This window comes from Heteronotia binoei, chromosome 1 (assembly GCF_032191835.1).
Source record: "Heteronotia binoei isolate CCM8104 ecotype False Entrance Well chromosome 1, APGP_CSIRO_Hbin_v1, whole genome shotgun sequence".
Classification (NCBI taxonomy): domain Eukaryota; kingdom Metazoa; phylum Chordata; class Lepidosauria; order Squamata; family Gekkonidae; genus Heteronotia; species Heteronotia binoei.
The window spans coordinates 83,370,883-83,388,217 of record NC_083223.1 but is presented as its reverse complement, the minus strand read 5'-3'; the positions used below and the strand labels follow the sequence as shown (position 1 = coordinate 83,388,217).

At 42.7% G+C, this 17,335-nt stretch overlaps 1 protein-coding gene across 2 annotated transcripts in view; it reads right to left on the bottom strand.

Moving 5' to 3' along the window:
• Nucleotides 1-17,335, bottom strand: part of ANKRD6 (ankyrin repeat domain 6) — a 113,331-nt gene that overhangs the window by 85,814 nt on the left and 10,182 nt on the right. The window contains exon 1 of one of the 2 annotated variants that reach the window (XM_060237129.1): nt 8,927-9,042. The exons of the other annotated variant lie outside the window; for it this stretch is intronic. The gene's annotated coding sequence lies outside the window, so the exon portion shown is untranslated. Of the gene's footprint in view, nt 1-8,926; nt 9,043-17,335 lie in introns of those variants that run through there. 2 annotated transcript variants of the gene reach the window in all.

The following is a 17,335-nucleotide window of genomic DNA, read 5'->3' as shown; positions in this document are numbered from 1 at the left end:
ATTATTAATGTCCCGAACACCTTAAAAATATTATTTTAATTTTGACCTCCTTGCAATAGCCGCCGATGTTTTTCTATGGTATTATAGTCCTAGAGTAGGCTTTTCATCTAATGCTTCCTGCTTTACTTGCCACCAAATCCCGTTTTCGCTGGTAGAGAAATTTCACGTTACTTGAAGTACTTCCTGTGTTGGCTGTGTATGTTGCAGGTCTGTGACAATGGTGCTTTTTTTTCAAAAACCGCAAGTAGACCAAACACTGTCCTTTAAATTTAAAAAAAATTAGCACTGTCCTTTAAATTTAAAAAGTCCAAATTTCACCTCTTCATCCCTTCTTCTTCCAAGCTTTCTAGATTTCCATTTCCCACCTTTTGAATTTATTCTGTTTAACTTTAAATAGTCCCGGAATGAAAGATAGTAATCTGTACCTTTTCAGCAAGTTATCCTTATCCACACCGGTCTTGTGTAGCGTTAGATGTTTAGTAATGTCCAAGAAGGTTAGGATTCTGTCGAGCTTATGTCAAATAAATGACTCTGGAAACTTCTGCAGATGATGAAAATGCAACTCTTCTCCGGAGACCCCTCAAAGGAGCCCCCCCTGGGACTCCCTTTTAGCAAAGGTAAATCTCCTCAAAGTTTTTTGTGCATATCTTGAACTAATCTCTGACTGAGAAAAGTAGACAGTAGGCATTAATTTGCCTTCCACTACCCCGAACAGAAGTTCCAGCCTGCTCCCTTTATGAGAAGCAGCTCAGCTCGGCATTTTCCTACCCCCGAAGTCATTTATCTAACCCCCTCTTGAAGCTGGCTATGCTTGTAGGCGCCACCACCACCTGTGGCAGTGAATTCCACATGTTAATCACCCTTTGGGTGAAGAAGTACCTCCTTTTATCCGTTTTAACCCGACTGCTCAGCAATATCATTGAATGCCCACGAGTTCTTGTATTATGAGAAAGGGAGAAAAGGACTTCTTTCTCTACTTTCTCCATCCCATGCATAACCTTGTAAACCTCTATCATGTCACTCCGCAGTTGACGTTTCTCCAAGCTAAAGAGCCCCAAGCATTTTAACCTTTCTTCATAGGGAAAGTGTTCCAAACCTTTAATCATTCTAGTTGCCCTTTTCTGCACTTTTTCCAATGCTATAATATCCTTTTTGAGGTGCGGTGACCAGAATTGCACACAGTACTCCAAATGAGACCGCACCATCGATTTATACAGGGGCATTCTGATACGGGCTGATTTGTTTTCTATTCCCTTCCCAATAATTCCCAGCATGGCGTTTGCCTTTTTTATTGCAATCGCACACTGTCTTGACATTTTCAGTGAGTTATCTACCACGACCCCAAGATCTCTCTCTTGGTCAGTCTTTGCCAGTTCACACCCCATCAACTTGTATTTGTAGCTGGGATTTTTGGCCCCAATGTGCATTACTTTGCACTTGGACACATTGAACCTCATCTGCCATGTTGACGCCCACTCACCCAGCCTCAACAAATCAGTTAAATGTATAGGATTGCTTGGAAATTGTGTCAACACCGCAAAAACAATACAAATTTAAATTACTAGATGAGGCAAGCGATGATATGCAAAAATTTCAAGTGCTGTCAGTTCTCATGCAAATTATTGCACCCTGTGGTGGCTTTTGGAGGAGTCTTCTAAAATGCATGAAAACCTCTACAATACAAGTTTGAAACGCCTGTGGAGAAAAGACCAGATCAAAACTAGTGTGGAGAAAAACGTTGCAGCAGCAGCTTGGAAACTCATCTCACTGAAACAAATAGATGCTTTGGGCAGCAACGATGCAAAACAGCTGTGAGAATGTTAGGTAATGTAAAAGGTGAGTTTCCAATGTGGTGATAGAGAGTTGCAAACTACCAGTGTAAAAACAGCCAGTACTGCAAGAGACTATGGTGCCTTCCCCACCCCTCCAAAAAAGGAGTGAAAATTCTTCTCAGGAACTATAATGATTCAGTTACTGCTGTGTATGTGAAAGTCATGTCAATTGATATGATGCTTCAGAAATGTTTAGAAAATGAAAGTATCCTTTCAACAATGTTTTAACTACTCTGACTGTATTCCTTAAGTAGCTTCTTAAAAAAAAGAAAGGGGATGTGGGGGTCTCAAAACTTTCATATCCAAAATTCTACCATGAAAAGGATTCATCTCTCTTCCCTGATATATGAGGGCTGGTTGAACACGAGCATGTCAGCATCTCAGTGCCTAGGAAATAACTGCTGATCAAGCAGAATTACTTCATTACCAGGCTAAATTTAACTAAATTTAACCACCCTGTTGTCCATACATTTTATAATAATTATGGCATGAGGGGAAAGAAAGACTTTCTACTTCTTCCAAGAATGCTTAGAGCAGGGGTGGGGAACCTCCGTCCCGAGGGCCTCGAGGTCACTTGGTGTGGCCCTTGGGGATTGCTGGGCCGAACCAAGCCATGTGGCAGCCTCTCTGGGGCCTGGCTGGCCAGTGAGGATTGTGGGGTCCAGCTGCGCTGTGCAGCAGCCTCCCCAGGGCCAGGCAGGGATCACAGGGCCCAGATGTACCTCCCTGGGGCCTGGCTGGCCAGCCAGAATTGCTGCAGGGCCTGGAAAAGTTACTGTCACAGTTCAGTTTGCGCTTGATTATCCCAGATGGTATGGCCTAATATGCTAATGAGTGTGTGACCTAATATGCTAATATTAGGGGATGTGGTCTAATATGCTACCGAGTTCCTGCTGGGCTTTTTCTACAAAAAAGTCCTGGACCTATGCATTTGCATAGGGTGGTGGGCCGGGTGTGTGTGCACCAGATTAGGGGATGTGGTCTAATATGCTACTGAGCTCCTGCTGGGCTTTTTCTACAAAAAAGTCCTGGACCTATGCATTTGTATAGGGTGGTGGGCCGGGTGTGTGTGCACCAGATTAGGCTCTCCTCACATGACTTCAAATGGAAAAACAATTATTTGCATTAATTTTGCTGGCCTGAATCATTCTCCCTTGGCGGAACACTGTTTTTTGATAATTTTTTATGGCACACCAATGATGTTATAAATATCCATATGGCCCTTGGCAGAAAAAAGGTTCCCCATCCCTGGTTTGAGCATTCAGATGGTCAGTCCAGAAAAAGCAGTCTGATAGATTTTACAAGCATGAATATAAAATAGGATATTACTGTTATATGCAAAATATTTGGAACAGTGAGAAGCAGATTTAACTACTATGATGATACAAAAATGTTTAAAGCACCTCAGTATACCCTGAGGCGAGGCAGCTGCTAATGTCCAAAGCTTCCAGTGATGCTTGCTGCTCATTTCCTCTGCTGCCCACTAGTTTGCTTGTGAACCCTCTTGCCATCCACACTTCCTGCCATACACACGGCCCAACTCTGCCAAGGAAGGGCATCTAGTGATGCAGAGTGGTGAAACCCCCGGCAGCAGTGCTCCTGGACACCATCAATGATGGACATGTGAGTAAGCAGAAGGTCCCAGGGTCAATCCCCGGCATCTCCAACTAAAAAGAGTCCAGGCAAGTAGGCATGAAAAACCTCAGCTTGAGACCCTGGAAAGCCACTGCCAGTCTGAGTAGACAATATTGACTTTGATGGACCGAGGGTCCATTCAGTATAAGGGAGCTTCATATGTTCATATGTGTTAGTCGGGAATAGGAAGTGAGTGAGAGGGTGGGGGCAAATGTATGGGTGGAAGGGCATGCAAAACATCTAGGGAGAGAGGCAAGGGAGGGGGTGCAGCAGCAGAAGGCAGACAGGGAGCCACACACACATGCTACCCAGGGCCCACCAAAACTTGGAAAGGCATATCAAAGCTTCATTAAACCTCAGTTCCCATTAGCTAACAATGCAATTCCCCTTATCTAACAGTTCACAATAGGAAAGGATTTAAAATTGTCTGAAAACAAGACATACAAAGGGGAGTCATAGAGTTGGAAGTGGCCATACAGGCCATCTAATCTAATGCAGGATCAGCCTAAAAGCATCCCTGACAAGTGTTCATCCAGCTGCTGCTTGAAGACTGACAGTGAGGGGAAACTCACCACCTCCTGAGGAAACTGATTCCACTGCTGAACTACCCTTATTGTAAAAAAGAAAAATTCCTAATATCTAGCCAGTATCAGTATATAATTGCAAGTCCTATCCCTACCATCCCTGATGATGTTAGAGCCTTGAGGGACCTTGCCCAATTCCACAAGGCTTGTAAAACAACACTTTTTCGAATGGCCTTCAACTAAAGTACAGAGCTGCTTAACATCATGGTATGGAACTTAGCACCAAAACTGTTTTAAAAATTTGTTTAATATTTAAAGAGCAAGTGTTAATTTTAATTGATCTTACTGTAATTGTTTTTATTGCTTTATGGTTTTATTGTTCTATTGTGGATTTAATGTTATTGTTAGCCGCCCTGAGCCTGCTTCGGCGGGGAGGGCGGGATATAAATGCGAAAAATAAATAAATAAGTCAGGGGCCACGGCCTGTTTGCAATGGGCCGTGCAGCCTCACAGGCCCTGCCCCGCAGCCTTGCCCCCCCCACAGCGCCTCCTTCCCCCCATTTCACCATTTTAAGGCTGAGGAAGGGGAGGTGAAGTGCCTCCCAGGCTGCCCCCCCCTGCCGATCAGCTGATCAGCCAGGAAAATCACTGCAGCAGCGGCAAGGGAAGCTGCCCTTGCCTCCTTCCTGGAGGGGGGGTTTGGCCTGGGAGGAGCTTCACAGCCCCTTCCCCAGCCTTAGAATGGTAAAAATGGGGGGGAGGCTGCGAGGCTGCATGGGGGGGCGAAGGAGGGAGGAGAAAACAGGGAGAGGAAAACGGGGGGAGGAGGATAGATCCAAGTGGGCAGCCGTGTTGGTCTGAAGCAGTAGGAGTGAAGTTGCAGCTTTAAGAGGTGGTGAGGCTGCACAGGGGGGGAAGGAGGGAGAAGAAAAGGGGGGGGAGGAGACTGCAAGGCTGCGTGGGGGGGAGGGGGGTGAAGGAGGGAGGTGGAAACAGGGGAGGAGGAGGTACTGCGGGGGGGGGGGGAAGGGGGTGCCCTCAACCTGCCAGCTCTGGGGCTGCGGTTGGTGGGCTGGCCCTGGGACTGGGCCGTGGGGCAAAAAAGGTTGGGGACAACTGCTCTAAGTGACAGTCTTTTAAATACTTAAAGAGAGCAATCACGCCCCTCTCGTCCTCCTTTTCTCCAGGCTGATCATTCTCAAGTCCCTCAGCCTTCCCTCTTGCACTCATCCTCATTGCTCTCTTCTGCATGGACAGTCCTGTTTGATTATCCATATTAATGCCATGGACAAGAACTTCTGAATTAAATCTAGTGAAATGAAAAACATCTTCAAGTATAAAAGACACTTTATGCAGAAAACATACCTTCCAAAATATATATTCAGGAGATTAAATTATAATTCAGAAACTTGCAACTACAGCTGCAGAATAGTATGACCTATGCTATATAAAATCTTTCACTTGTTTATTTTAAACATTACTTTGCCATCTTTCCACCCAAATAGGCAACTTTCACTTACAGTGAGGTGATTATACATGTGCTTTGATTATAAGCATGCCAAGAAAAAGCACAGAAAGCAGAACTAGCACACATGTTAACTTTATTTATTTATTTAGCTACATGTATTAGCCACCTTTCTCCCTTGAAAAATTCCAAGTGGCTTCTTACAATATAAACAAAACATTATAAAAACACAATTAAAACAAACAGTTATAAAACGAATAATAGTTGTGCCAATAACAAAAGTTATCAAATGCAGTCCTAAATGAAAGTCTTCATCTCCCTCCTGCAGATCAACAATGAGGGGACCAGGTGCGTTTCCCTGGGGAGGCTGTGCCATAATTGTGGGGAAGCTATGGAAAAGGCCCTCATGTACTCACCAAATGAGCATCTTTAATTGGTGGGACAGTCAGGAGGGCCTCTCCCTGTAATCTTAATTCATGGGCAGGAATGTCTGGGAGAAGACTGGTTTTTTTTTTCAGATACCCAAGTCTCAGGTTACCAGATCTGTGTTAGAAAATACCTGGAGACTTTGGGGGTGGATCCAAGAGAGGGCAGGGTTTGGGGAGGGGAGGAGCCTCAGCATGGTACAATGCCATAGAGTCTACCCTCCAAAGCAGCCATTTTCTCCAGGGAAGCTAATCTCTACCAGATGGAGATCAGTTGTAAAAGCAGGATATCTCCAGGTCCCACCTGGAGGCTGGCAACCCTAAGTCCCAGTCCCAAGCCATCTACAGCTTTAAAGGACAAGCATGTGTTTCAAGCATCTGTCTGCAATAATAAGAGCTAGAAAATTGCTGTTGTTTTTATGAAAGTGCTTGGTAAAATCTATGGAATTCATAGGGTGCTAGATAAGATTTCCATTTGTCAAGGGCAATAGTTCCCTATTTCCACCTGACAACTAACAGAAGAATTATACAAAAACACTATGCAACAAATAATTTGTACTTTACTGGTCAAAGAAGCATAATTTATCAAATTTGCATGCTTTATACACCTTCCCTTGATTTCTTTAGTGCAAAGTATGCAAACCTTGCTTACTAAGAGAACTTAATGTGCTTTGGCTCATGATGCACATTTGTTATTTTTCAAGATAAAGTAAGTATAGCATGTTTGTCTCCTGACAAAAACCAATTGCTATGAAGGAATGGAGACATGAGAAGGAGAGGCACAAACACCAGGACTACAGAAAATATCTGCATTGACAAAACTGGAGAAGGAATGGTAGGGACTATACTTTAGCTCCCTCTCCTGCTGTGTCCCAGAAGGAGGAAGTGACAGAAACAGCTAAACATTCATTCCCATTCTCTCTCCCTATAGAAAAAAGGTGAATGAATACCAAATCCTAGTTCTTTTCAAAATCTCTGGCACATTGAACAGAAGCCATGGGACATTTTAATGGAGGATGTGCACAACATATGACCTGATCACCAAACTGAATATAGCTCACCAGTCATGGATTATTGGCTGCCAGATCCTTGACAACGGTCCTGGTTTTGCAGTCCCAGAAGGCAACCAAAACAGGAGGCTTATTGACTTTTACTGCATGTTCAGAATACTGGGCCACAAACTGTGCAACCTTATTCAAATTATGTACCATCACTGTCGTTTAAGGGTATAGTCGGATCTGGGCTAGTGATTTGAAAACATCTTGGATTTGGTATTCCAATTTCCAGAGCTTTTTTGAGCAGGAACACTTGGCATCGGGGGTGTAGCCTAAGATGCAAATTAGTTCCTGCTGTGGAACAATGGTGACATCAGGAGGTGTGGCATAATATGCAAATTAGTTCCTGCTGGGCTTTTTCTACAAAGACAGCCCTGCCAATTTCCATTCCATGATAATTAATCTAAAACGAATAAACACTGTTGTGAATACCTCTGTCTTCAGAGAATAACTGCAGATTAATTTGATCTGTGGGGAAGAACAAAGGTCAAATCCTTCTTGTCTGCACAATGAGCACAATGGGAGCTATACAGCTGTTCTCGATTCTCTCCCTATCCTGATTTCATGGCTAATGCAAGGAAACCCAGCCATATATGTGTAAGCACCACTCACTATTGACGCCAGCACATTTGAACTTTTCACCATTTAAACTCTTTTACCAGAGTTTAAATTGTGAAGTGTAAATTCTCTCTTTGGTACTCCCCAGAACAAAGCAAGTGGCACCTACCCACAAACAGAAGGATAACATACAAAGAAGTCTCAGCAGCTCCATAATCCCCTTTTCTAGATCAGGACCACTATTTATCTTTCTGGTTTTTAGTACCTGATGCATTTGCTCCAGGCTGATGTACAAAAAAAAATCCTATTTGTTCAGTCACTACTCGCTTTTTTGAAAAGCAAGACTGTCTGTGTACTGTGTTGCTCTGGTACTGCTTTTACCATTTGGAACATCTTTTCTGCAACCTTCTGCTTCATTGATTTTTCAACTTGAAATAAGTCCTGGAGGAAACTGCATCATTTTTCTCATTCTCATCATCTGTTAAGTTACTATACTTCACAACATCAAAATGAACAGTCAAAAATTCGTATTTTTTAAGTTAGAAAAGCATCAAATAAGCTTTCCATACTTTCTTGCTGCTTGCAGATCTGTTCAGAAAATCTAACAAACTTTGTTCATTAGGTTTGTTAGCCTTTCATCTCTTCTGTGTTTTTTTTAAATTATAGAAATCTCATAAGCCAAAAAATAGTAATCACATGGGGGGAAACACTGAATATTTTACCTCTACTGCCCTTTAGATAACTCACTCTCTTTCTACTCTTACTAAAGACAACATCGGTCCTCTTTGTCCAGCCAATAAAGAGCTAAGCATGCATAAACTTTGACGTGGTTCATTACAAAAATAATGTAGAAAGGTTTTTTTGGGGTTTTTTTTTAAAGATGTTTACAGATTCTCAATAAATCTAGATGAGGTCATAATGTTGCAGGTACTTTTTTTTTTTTTTAATTTTGGCTTTCTCTGTTCAGTGTTACGTATTTTCCAAAAGCAAATTTTAGAAGCAGCAATTTTCTAGCAATCATATTGTTTTTAAAAAAAAGGAACAGATGAGCTGGTATTAAAAAACAAATTCGCAGTCACCTAGCGTAATTATTTAATAACAAAGCAAAGCTTTTTGTTAATCCATAATAATTGAATGGTTTTATTCAAAGGAAAGAACCCCCAGATACAAGGATAGGCTCTTTCGGCAGTTATCCTCTTGCAAAGCCACACAGACTTCCCCATTGAAGAAGATAATATGGCTCATTGTTTGAAGAGGAAAGAACCTTCAATTACTGTCTAAGGCTTTTAACGGTTCTTCCTGAGGCTTAAATGGTAACATATTTCAAATATTTGAATGCAAACACTGTCTTCCTAGATGCTTCTAGCCAGAACTCTTTGCATTTTATTTGTACAACTCACAACTACCAAAGTTTTTACAACACTGTACTCACATGAGATGTGTTGCCACACTCCAGGAAGCAGCAAATCTTAACAGCCATGTGTTTGCAAAACATCGTCCAGCCTTAGAGACTAAGCAACAAATGACACACAACACAAGGACAGCTGGACTAAACAGAACTGTGCCCAGTGCCATAATAGGGCAGCACAATTTACATGTCAATAGAGAAGTCTCCAGGGCTCATCAGGTTATAAAGAATCAGGGTCCAGCCGGAGAGTCCCCACTTCTGCTTTTCAGACCAAATGGGATTATTCCTCAGAAGAAATTTATGCTATTGTGGGTCATAGAAAGTATTAACAAAAGTGCTCTTAAAGTACATATTATTATTATTATTATTATTATTATTATTATTATTATTATTATTATTATTATTATTTTAATTTCCCATCCTGGCCAGCGAAGGCCAGGCTCCAGGTGATGTACAACAGATAAAACAATGCAAAATCAATAAAATTCCAACATTTCAATAAGTTGAGTCAATAAAACGCTAAAAACTAGTGCCGTACCACTAGTTAAGTTCTTTTTCCAAACTATCACAACATAGGGGGAGAGAGTAAAATTTCTGAAGGGGGGTAGACAAAAAAGGAAAGAAAGGTGCCAGCCGCTGCTGTCCTTAATCAAAAGCCTGGAGGATCATCTCTGCCTCACAAGCCCTGCAGAATTGCATAAGGTCCTGCAGGGCCTGGATGTCATCTGGCAGAGAGTTTCACCAAGTTGGCGCCAGGACAGAAAAAGTCCTGGGCCTAGTCAAGAACAGCAATATATTATAAAGGAGAAGAGCCACAATACAGCAGTCTGCCTCTTTGCCTAGGAACACGTGCCCCCCACCCCCCACCCCGGGTAGTTCTTCTCTGGCTGTTATTGCTTCTTTCCCTTTTTCCTCCTGGCTGGCTTGCCTTTCCTTTCTGCTCCTGTGTTTTGTCCTTCCAGCCAGCATCCAACCCTTTCCTCTTCCTAACCATTTATAGCCCCAGCACCGCGACTGGTTCTTGTGTTAAGCTCTGCTCTCTTTCTGTTACCTGTGTCTTAGTCTACCCTTGTTCTCCACAGACATACCCTGATTTAAGTCACCTGGGCCCAGATAGTCACTGCTGCCTTGCCCAGCCTCACCTACAGAGCCTCCCTGAGGCAGACTGCCAAGCTCAAAGCTGCATTGTTGCTGAGGCTACCATGGCTGTACCCTCCTGCTCTGTCCCACTCTGCTCCACCCAACTTGGAGGGTAAATGCTGTAGGGTGTGATGGGCTACGTGGCAACAACCCATCTGACAGGGCAGGACACATCCCTGGGCCCAGCAGTAAGACTCACCTGTGTGGATATGGATACCTGTACTGGGTTGGAAAATACCTGGAGATGTTGGGGGCAAAGCCTGAAAAGGGCAGGGTTTAGGGAATGGCATAGACTCCACCTTCCAAAGCACCTTCCTGGGACAGGGATCAGTTCACTTGGAGAAAATGGCTGTTTTGTCATAATGTAAAGCACAATACAAGTTAATGGTCTTACATAAATCACATTACCATTTCTTGGGCATTTAAACTGAATCCAGCATCGATCCCTAATTTAAGCAACATCATGATTATTTGTTAACAGTTTACATCTCCAAACTTTTTTCCTGTTGTTGCTCCTTAAAGTGCTTTCAAGCTGATTCAAAAAGGCCATGATGGGTCACAAGAATGCTATTAAATCCACTAACTCATCAGAAGAAGGCAGTGGAGGACTCGAGATTTAGTATGTCAGTAAAAATATCAAGTTATACAAGGTCTTTCACAGATAATGCCCTTTAATCCAAAGCACTGAGAGCATTTCAACCTCTGTATTTTTCCCACCCCACTGTCCGCAGGAACGCATACACATATGTGTTTTGGAATTTGGAAAGAGAAAATATTATCTTGGTGAAACAGCAGTGAAAACAGAGAAGCACATTTATAAGAGAGACTTGCTTTTTAGCAAATAAGGTTTCCTTTCCATAATATTTGAGCAGCAGAGTGAATGTACAAATCTCCTGAATTACAAAAACTGTAATTAGATCAACAGAGATGTATTAAGCCACTAGCAGATTCTCAGGTTTATACATGTATTATGTGCAAAACACTGGTATAAATCCATGTTCATCTTCAGTCACGGCACAGTTTCATTATAACACATTACAAAGACTGTGAGCTGTCAGCACAAATGGGGGCTTGGAAAGCCATGGAAGGGAAAACATTGAGGGATGGAGGCCTCCCCCAACTCAACCTGGCAGCCAACTCTATGAGGGCAATGGTGGGAGGGATGTGGACTAAGTGGGGGGGGGGGGGGGGGCAAAGCAGGAGGAATCTATAAAAGAGTCACTCCCACATAAATGAATGGGTTAAAGTGGAAAAAGAGGTGCCAGAATTTTCAAGAGGGAAATGAAGGAGAAACATACAGTTGTCCCTCATGAACTTTTAAACATTTTTAATAAGAGGTTCTGGAAATTCATTCCGCCACATTCTCCCAGAAAAAAAAGCTCTTCTCAAACTGGAAAGCAAGAAACAACCCAAAGAAAGGAGGCACTGGGTGGTTTAACCCCCTCCCCTCCAGGCCAGAGGGAGTTCATAGCCTGACTAAGAAGGTGACTGAAAGTGGAAATCCCACTGCAGGGTACAGGCAACCTCACAGAATCACCTGATCACCAAGCATCTTGCTGTGGACCTTGCATAGCAGCACAGAACCTGGCTGAGGACTGGCAAAAGCAGGGCTGTAAGGGTTCAACAGAATCACCACAGCGTGATTCTCCTGCATACAGGCTGATCCTCTCCACCACACAGTGATTCACCTGCAGACGCAGAACTATGCCCAGGGGAGGGGCAGGATCACAATGGTGGGGGGGGGGATATTTTCACATACAGCATAAACATTAAAAAGTTTTATATGAAGAAAGATACTGATAGGAGCTTAACTGATGAAGCTACAAATATTGGCTTTGATCAGCAGAACTGCCAGCAGAAGCTGGCAACTGGCAGGAGTCTAGGGGCATGGTGGGGCACAACTGGGTGATAGCATTATATAACTTGGGGGGGGGGGACCAAGGAGTCTCTGGTGATTCCTAGAGCAATGTGACATCAATTCCAGTTTTTTTGTGGAAGTGACATAAAACCATTGCCCCTCCCGCTGGCATCCTGAGCACCAGCAGGCAACAGGAGCTGGAGGTGGGAGATCTCCCACCCCCAGCAGGCTAACGACCAGCCTAGTCTTCACCTCAGAGATCATTTATTGGTGAAAATACTAGAGTTAATCACAGGAAAAGTCTTTCAGGCTCAGGAAAGTCACATGAACTGAGAGCAGGATGGAGGTTTTGCAGTTCTTTGCGGAAACAGCTCAAATGCATGAATGATCTGTCTTGCTGACAGAAAAGGTTTGGAAGAATTATGTCCACTCAGGCCTTGCCTAGCCTGGTTAACACTTTGTTCCTGTTGTGCCCTTTAAAAAGAATCTGAGAAGCTTTTATTGTCTGTAGTAGTTTCAGTTTGTTCAAATACTTATACAGCACTCTTAACATTTTTTGGATTCCAGGCATCAGATAATCTTACAAGGTGCCCCTCAAATGTAAATAATATTGCTCTCATTTACATAATTTCTTTTTCCACTTAAAGTGGGACAGAAAAAAAGGCCAGACAAAAATTAGTTTATTTAGCGCCTCCCAGCAAGCAATTAATTAAGATTCACAACAGGTAAATTCTAAATAGGGCTTTTTTTAATTAAAAGCCCAGCAGGAATAATTTGCCTATTAGGCCACACCCCCATACATCACAATTGTTTCACACAAGGCTTTGTTGTAGAAAAAGCCCATCAGGAACTTATTTGCATATTAGGCTACACCCCCTGATGCCAAGCCAGCTAGAACTGCGTTCCTGTGCGGTCCTACTAAAAAAAAAAGCGCTGACAAATAAAGTACAAAGTACTGGTTTCAATACACGCTGGAGAAAACATACCTAAGAGTTGCTTTCTATACTTTGCAATATATGGACAATGTTGTACAATGAAAGGTGAGGAGGGGCTATGGAAATCAAACAACAGTCAGGAACCTAATTTCTTTTTGGCTGCATCTGTTGACCAAACAAAACCAATGGAATATTGCAGAGCAAAGGAGAAAGGTAACAGACAGCAACAACCTGTATAAACCTCTTAGATTTAAATCAGGTACCACGAGCAAACCTAATTGTCATGCTCCCTGCCGCTCTCCCTCCCTCCCTCCTTTTTCCTTCTCCCCTCCTCCTTACAATGTCAAAACAGGATCTGAGGGGCCCAAATTCAAATTCCCACCCTGCCATGGAATCTTGCTGGGTGACATTGGGCCTGCCACCACTCTCTCTCAGTCCACCTACCTCACAGGGTAATAGTTGCAATAGTACAATGGAAGAGAGGGGAACGATGCTGTAAGCAGCTTGGGGGAGGTAAGAGACCCAGCTGTTACTGAGGTCCAGAGGCCAGCCCAGGAGACTGAAGATGGAAAACTTCTACTAACTCCAATTAGTTTTGAGTTCTGTTTCCCTTTCCTGTAACTGCAGTTCTTAATTAAGGTTTAACTGTGACATCTGAACTCAGCCTTATTAGGCAGTTATGAATCAGCCTCTTGAGGTTCACTTTTCAAAGGAAACACACATGTTTTTATTCGGGCAGCCTTAACTGCCTTCTTCCTTGAATACAGAAAAACTCATTTTCAGATGAGTGGAGACCACCTTGAGGCTCCAAAAGAAAGCACTCCCCTGTTCACTATAATAGATATGACAGACAGTTCCATGCACAAAAAGCAGCATTCACCACAGATCTGTGCACTAGCTCCTGACAAAGATCATTTGCTTTGAAACAAAACCTGTTTTCTGTCTTCACACACCCCTTTTTGTGCATTTTAAGACAGACTTATATAGAAATTTAAAGAGCAGATATTTTATTTTTACCCTGTCAACTAAAAATATTTCTTTAAGACAGTTTCATAAGTCTATTTCATTCAACATTCTCCACTAAGAAAGACCATTACATTACAGGTCCACAACTTTAACACAAAAAGAGCTTTGTTTTAGCATCTTACAGACGTAAATAAAAAGCTAAGATCACATTGCATTCTGCGACTAATTTGGCAAATATAGTATCAAATATCTCTGTAACAGATTTTATTTCAGGAAGTGCAGTGCCTTAATGAAAAACACAATTCACGGGAACAAAGATAAACTTAGCAATTTTGTCATTACTTGCTTCGGAGATCAGAACTTTCACACCATGCAAGTGCTTACATGCTTAAGATTTGGAAAGCAGGATTATTCAGTTTTTTTAAAATAGTTTATTAAATCTTAAGTGTGAAACATTCAACAACAATTGGACAAATGCCTTTTTAATGTTTTTGATAGTGCATTGTTCTGAGATGTATGATTATTTTAGGTATAAATCTACTAGCACCCCAACATGGTGCCCATTGGTACCAATAGAACCATCAGGACTTTTCTTGACTCCCACCCATGTACTTGAGGAAGATGAATGGGACTATTTTCCCATCTGGCAATGCTGTGGAGAGTTCCTCCAAACATGGTGTCAGAGGCCACCGCTCATCCACTGAGTTCTTATTCCTGCTCCTACTTCTGGAACCCCTGAACAACTTCCCAGCCAAGTTTACCTTGAGTTCTCAGGGTGAGGTTTGCACGTAGTAACAAATTAGGCTCACAAAGGCTCAGCAATGAGAGGGGTTGGGAATCCAGCCACACAAGTTTCATGGCCCCCACTTGTAAATACATAATTTTAAAATCAGGACTACGTGGCTACCCTATACAATTCTTATATCTCTGAACCTCTTGTTCATAGGGCTGCCAGCTTCCCGGTCTGGGTGGGGTTTCCCCCAATTTTGGGGTTCCTTCCCACCCCAGGTCAGCTGCGCAGTGAAGAAAGCCCTGCTCCCAACCGTGGCCACTGCTCTCCCTCCTCTCCTGCCAGATTTAAAGAACCATACAGATGATTGCAGGAGCACCTGGCCTGATGAACAGCTGACGGGCCCTTTAAATCTGACAGGAGTAGGGTTGACACTACCAGGTAGGCCACTGCCTAGGGAGAGGAAGAGGAAACTGAAAGGAAAGGTAAATACAATCCAAACCCTTGCGGAAGCTTGGAGGCTATTTAAAACTACAATCTTAGAAGCTCAGATAAAATATATACCACAAGTTAGGAAAGGCACGAACAGGTATAAGAAAAGGACTGCATGGTTAACAAACAAAGTAATGGAAGCTGTAAAAGGTAAGAAGGGCTTCTTTAAGCGGTGGAAAGCTAGTCCAAGTGAGATTAATAAAAGGGAACACAGGCTGTGGCAAATCAAATGCAAGACTGTGTTCAGGCAGGCAAAAAGGGACTATGAGAAGCATACTGCAAAAAACATAAAGACGAACAATAACATTTTCTTCAAATATGTTAGAAGCAGGAAACCAGCCAGAGAGGCAGTGGGGCCCTTGGATGACCAAGGGGTCAAAGGATTACTGAAGGAGGAGAGGGAAATGGCTGAGAAGCTGAATGCATTTTTTGCCTCCATCTTCACTGTGGAAGATGAGAACCACTAATTTTGGAAGGGGCGTTGAAAGACCTGAGTCAGATTGAGGTGACGAGAGGAGGTCCTACAACTGATTGACGAATTAAAAACTAATAAGTCACCAGGTCCGGATGGCATACATCCAAGAGTTCTGAAAGAACTCAAAGTTGAACTTGTGGATCTCCTAACAAAAATATGTAATCTTTCATTGAAATCTGCCTCCCCAAAAAAAGTATTTAAAGGGATGACCCTTTAAGCGCTTTTTGCAAGTGGGGCTGTACTCACCCATATTCCAAGCAGCAAATTGCTATCTGGTGTTCAGGTCTGCAGCCAGCAGCTGCCCCTCTCCCTCCCCTCTTGCCAGATTTAAAGGGCCCTCCAGCTGATCAGTGGGCCATGTGCTCACCGGATCCATTGTAGGGCCATTTAAATCTAGCAGAAGGAGACGGAGGGGGATGATCACTGTTGGGGGCAGGACTGCATCCCCAACATCATGTAATTGCATTGGGATGCCCTGCCCCCTCCGAGAACACCCCCCTCAAGTCCCCTTCTGGGGAGGAGGTCCAACTGGGCAACCCTAGGTGCTCAACCTTGTTGAACCATTAACATTTCTGGAATGTTGAGAATAGGTGTTAGACTTCCGGGGGTTGGCTGGGACCAGTTGCAAAATGCTGGGAGCATCTATGATGGAGGCAGCCATTTTCAAATGGTTGTTCCTTGCAGACACAGAGGAAATACCTCCTGGGCTCTTCTGAAGCACCTTGTGTTCCAATAAAGGTGAAGTCAGGATTGGTTCTTAGCTTTAGGAAAGAGATTCTCTGGGGAAGAAGAAAGCGGACAGGACAAAGTTACTTATCTAAGAAAGAAGTGGACACCAGGAAACACATAATAAGGTGCCACGGCATCCATGGGCACCAAGTTAAGGACCACTGCCCTGCCTATTCAGTTGAACTAATGGCTGGCACTATTAGACTTAATCCCTCTAAGTAAGGGGAAAGGGTTATATCACCACACAGGTGATCAGTGTTGTCAAGACAGTAGCCTCATCTCCACTGCATCTGCTATGCCTGCTCCCAGGAAAGGAAGCTCATATGTAGATCAGTTAATAGACACCAGGATCCAGCCATGGAATCTGTATATGAAAACAGCCTCTTGTCAATGAATGAATCCAGATTTATGAAGCCTGACTGAAATGTGGTTTTGCCCTTGATGGACTAGGGAAATAGCTTATGCACATGCTAACAGAAATGACCAAAATGTAATAAATGCTCACATTTACAGAAAACTGTGGACCTTTTGGCAGGCCAACAGGAAACAATAAATTATCACACACTAATTTATTCCATAGATAACAGTAAATGCTAAAGTTTACCAAGAAAATGAGAAAGATCTGGTGATGAACTGGTTTTCAGACTCTTAATAATGCTGTGCATTTCTTGCGTCTTGGCAAAAGTAAACTCTTGATGGAAACCACAGAAATTAACCTATCAAATATAATTTGAAATTCCTTGTGTTTATCAACAAATGTGAAAACTGGTTGTTTTATCTGGCTTATTTTGAACCAACCAACCTTGGTAAACGCGAATAAGAACCATAATGTTAAAGAAACTAGGAAGTAATTTTGTCACTGCAGATGGGTGGTAAAAGTAAGACTTCTCATTGGCCTGCCAAAATGTCAAATACACGTGTTATATTCTAATAGCCACATTTTATAACCTGGATTGAGCACCCAAATAAACTGAAGCACTTGGATTTAAAATGGACTATTCCCAATGGAGCTGGTTTTTAATCTGAATTCTTTATCAAAAAGCAAATTTAAGAGATTGAAAATGCCTATAATTTCTACTTTATGGGAACAAATCAAGGTGCAAAAAAA